At 46.8% G+C, this 4,319-nt stretch overlaps 1 long non-coding RNA gene across 1 annotated transcript; it reads left to right on the forward strand.

Annotated features, from left to right (window-relative positions):
* The first annotated feature begins 371 nt into the window (after positions 1–371).
* Positions 372–3,754, forward strand: LOC310700665. Its single transcript, XR_014522678.1, has 3 exons — positions 372–658; positions 1,955–2,897; positions 2,980–3,754. It is a non-coding gene; the product is annotated as an uncharacterized lncRNA (long non-coding RNA).
* Positions 3,755–4,319: the final 565 nt, after the last annotated feature.

The raw sequence follows: 4,319 nt of genomic DNA on the forward strand, positions 1-4,319 counted from the left end.
CTCACCACCAAAGGAACACAAGCAAGCAGCAAAGAACCTGCACAAACAACGCTGACACCAACCCTACATATAGGAAGTAAAATAGAAAAATCGCCACCCAACCCCACCCCACCCCCATCTTCCCACCCCCCCACCTCTTTCCCCTTTTCTTCCTAATGTCTCTACGAATGAAAATGATTTGTAAATGTGTTTCATGGGGGGGGGACGGACACGAGAGAGAGACATTGCACACTTTTGTAAATCAACAAAATCTTTAATAAATAAATAAATACTAGTCATAAAAAAGAGGCCTCGTCACCTGAAGGACATCAGAGCCCACCTGATGTCCCCAAACATACGATTAGACATGTGATTCCTTTAATTAAACATGTCTAATCGTATGTTTGGGGACATCAGGTGGGCTCTGATGTCCTTCAGGTGAGCTTTGGGGTGTATGGCTGTGGCGTTTGCCTCCTAGGATGGGTCATAAGGAAAGGGTTAAAATGGGTGTGATGTGATTGGCCAGTGAGAATGCAAGGGGAGAGTAAAACTTAGAGTGGGAGGTTTTGACAGTTGAGATTTGGGAGTTGGAGAAGGAAAAGGGAGGAATAGGCAGTGGGTTGGTCAAGTTGTATTGTGAGAGAGTGAGAGGAATTGTTAGGGAGAGTCAGATAGATCAGTGTTTCCCAACCTTTTTTGGGCAAAGGCACACTTGTTTGATGAAAAAAATCTCGAGGCACACCACCATTACAGCCCCGTGACGTCAGCGCGCAGCGTCGCGCCGGGAGGGACACACGAAAGTGTAAGTTTCAATTTTTTCCCCTCCCCTCCTGTGTAAAGGGGAATGCACTCTGCTAAGTAAAGGCACTTGCCACAGCAGCGTCAACGTCACAGCACCCACCGGCACCCAAGAGAGAAGGGGTCTCAGCAGCCCTTTTGCCAGGAAGAGGAGGAAGAACGAGAGGAGGAGGAGGAAGAGGAAGAGAGTCCCCCCCCAAAAAACATTCTCCTTTTGATCTTCCTTATTTGCAATTCCTCATTGCAAAACAGCAGTTGATATACAGCTGATTTTTTTGTTATTACAGTTCCCACCCCCTCACCTAGAAAAACACCACCTGTCAATTTATTATTATTATTATTATTATTATTATTATTATTATTATTATTCCCCGCCACTCTGGGAGGCTGAAGCCCTTTAAGGCTTCCTTCTGTCCACTCTCTGTGAATTACCTGCCCGGAGTGGGTTTCGGGGGGGGGGGCGCTGCTGCCGGTGTCCTCCCCGTCGAGTCTCGCCTTGCCCGGTGGGTGGCGGGCGCCCTTTCCCACACTCTGCCGGCTGCGCTGCCAAGCCCCGTGGCTCGGCCTGCCAGCGTTACCGGGCTCGGCGGGCGATAATTCCCGAAGAAAGCCGGCGGCGCTTGAAGAGGTGGCAAGCCCCCATTTGCATGTCTGTTTTCCGCAGCCCTTGGAGAGGATTAAGTTCCCTCCTTCCTGCTGGGGAACCTCCAAGCTTTGGGGGTGGGGGGGGGGAGGAGGCAGCAAAGCGAGGCAGGAAGGAGAGCGCGGCTTGGCTGGGTGAGCTTTGGCAGGGGCAGGGAATGAGAGCCGCAAGGCGGGCGCTGCGGACGGAGGCGCTGCCCGCCAAGCTCGCAGGCGGGTGGCGAGCACACGCGGGGCGGCGAGCGAGCGAGCTCCCACATCCCATCGCCGCTCGCTTCAGCCGGCCTACTGGGCTGTCGCAGGCGGAAGGCCTGCGCATGCACGAGGTTTTCGCGCCTTCCTCCAGTAGGCCGGCCGAAGCGAGCGGCGATGGGATGTGGGAGGGAGCTCACTCGCCGCTCCGCGTGTGCTCACCGCCGCCGCCCCGCCTCTCGCTGCCCGACTCGCCCGCCTCCCTCCCATGGAACACAAGGCAACGTTCCGCGGCACACTAGTGTGCCGCGGAACACCGGTTGGGAAACACTGAGATAGATAGTTGGAATAATCAGTTTGGAGTTGTTAGGAACTAAAGTTAAGAAACTGAGAAGAGAAAAATAAACTGAAACCATACGCTTGTTCCTGCATTTAAGAATAAACTTGATTATTTGTTAATGTTAACAACTGTCTGGACTCCGTGTGTGTCCCTGTGAGAAGCGGGGTGGTGGCAGCCAAGAAAGCAATCACAGTGGTGGCCACGTGTGGTGGGAGTGTGAAAAGATGAAAAATTTTTGGGACTTTATATATAATGAACTGAAGAAACTTTTTAAGTATACATTCCTGAAAAAACTGGAGGCTTTTTTAATAGGGATAATAGGGGAGGAAGTAAAAAAGGAGGATCATAAATTATTCCAATATGCTCCAGTAGCAGCTAGGATCCTTGTAGCTCAAAAGTGGAAGTCACAGCAGACCCCAACGGTTATGGGATGGCAGGCTAATTTTTTTGAATTCACAGAATTAGCTAAAAGGACGTATAAAATCCGGGACCAAAAAGGGACAAAGTTTGAAGAAGAATGGGGTAAATTTGTGGCATACATAAGAATTAACTGTAGAAGTTTAAAAACTACAGCAGGGTTAACATAAATCCTGTGATGTGTATAGAAGTGAATAAGAATCTCTAAGAGAAGATCTATATTAAGAAAACCGCAGCTGGGAAGGAAGGAAGTCTGGGCGTGTATATACGCAGTGTAAATAAGATGACATCAAATGATGACTAAAAGATTGTTTTATTTTGTTTGTGAAAAAACTCAATAAAAAGCATTTGCAAAAAAAGAAAGCAATCACAGTGGTGGCACAGGGTCAATAGACCGTCAAACGTCCCGGGGCCCTGTGTGATCGCCACAAAATTGGTGGCAGCAGTGGGATCACAACCGTAGGTGGGATCACAACCGTACCTGCGGTGGAATAACATCCCTACCTGTCACCACAGAAGTGGTAGGCAAGTGGTGGGATTCGGTGGGGAAAACAATACACCTGGAGCTTGGGGAGAAAATCTCAAACTCCCTCACAAAATGGTTAGAACAGGAGAGGGCAGCCTCTGTTCCAAAAATCAGAGAAGCGTTTGCTCTGGAACAATTTTATGAAACAATAAACGACCAATTAAAATATCTTATAAAGGAAAGACACCCTCAATCACTTCAAGAAGCCGCTAACTTAGCTGGCCAAATAAATGAAATAAGGGACCATAGGTTCAATGAACCAAGTTTTGGCAGGAAAGTGTGGGGGACTAACAGAAATAAATTCCAACCAGCAAAGGGAAACCCCTCTTCAGAGAAAGACAAGGGAAAGAGGCCATTGTCAAAGGGGCAAAATGACAAGGCCCAAGCCAACACCAGTCTCACCGACGAGAAAGGGTGGAAAACAAATTATACAAATCCCAAAGAAGTTCAATGCTGGGGATGTGGAAAATTTGGCCACAAAAGTTTTAATTGTAGAGCTGGAGGAGAAAAGTCTGGTAATATTAGCCCTCAGAAGAAAAAAAGTATTGCATCAAAGCTGAGGAAAGTCAAGCTAGGCAGGATAGGCCGAAGCCTATCACTACAACTCCTTGCATTATAGTGTTTGGGTAATTTAAAAAAAGAGAGACATATTTGTTCTGAAATCCACTGAGGAGGCATGTGTTGTTGTTATTTTAAGAACTCAAATCATAATGTTTGTTTCTTTTGATTTTTGCCATCCTATATATTCTTGCCTTGCACAATTATCCTCCTATCTCTTTTCATTATATAAAAATAAATTATCTCCTTAATCTCGTAAATTCCAATTATGGGTTGGTTGGTTGGTTCTTCATGGAAATCTTGAAGCTGTGTGCAGGAGGAAGTTGGGTGGGAAAAGGGATGAGACTCCTTTAAATGAAAAGAGAGAGGGAACCAGAACTGTCTCCAAAGAGCCAAAAATGTCACATTTTGTCATGGGCATTTTTCTTTTTGCACAACAAGGGAGAGAAAGAAAACTTTGGGCAATCTCAGAGCCAGAGAATATGGGGCACCTGTGGCCCTCCAGGCTGTTATAGACTCTAATTGAAGGGCCTCAGAAATAGAAATTCCAGCATGCTGTTATCAAAGCCACTGTTACAAGACGGGCAAGGCCACAAGCAGGCAGACAAACCAAGACTGAGTAAATTGGGAAGTGTTAAGCTTCAAAAGGAGAAACATGGAATGTTAGAGCCTGATTGGATAAGAATGTAAAGTCTCACGCTCTGTTTTTTTGTTTTGTTTTGTTTGGTATAGTCTATAAAAAGTGGGCGCATCCTGACTGGGGTGTGCAGATTGCGAGCTTATGGAGCTGTGCCTTTGTCCTGCATATGCATTTCAAATAAATCCTTTTGAATCCTGCAAGGCTGATTGCCACGCTGTATGAATCTG

Source organism: Podarcis liolepis (genome assembly GCF_965112155.1).
Source record: "Podarcis liolepis genome assembly, chromosome: 2".
Taxonomy (NCBI): Eukaryota; Metazoa; Chordata; class Lepidosauria; order Squamata; family Lacertidae; genus Podarcis; species Podarcis liolepis.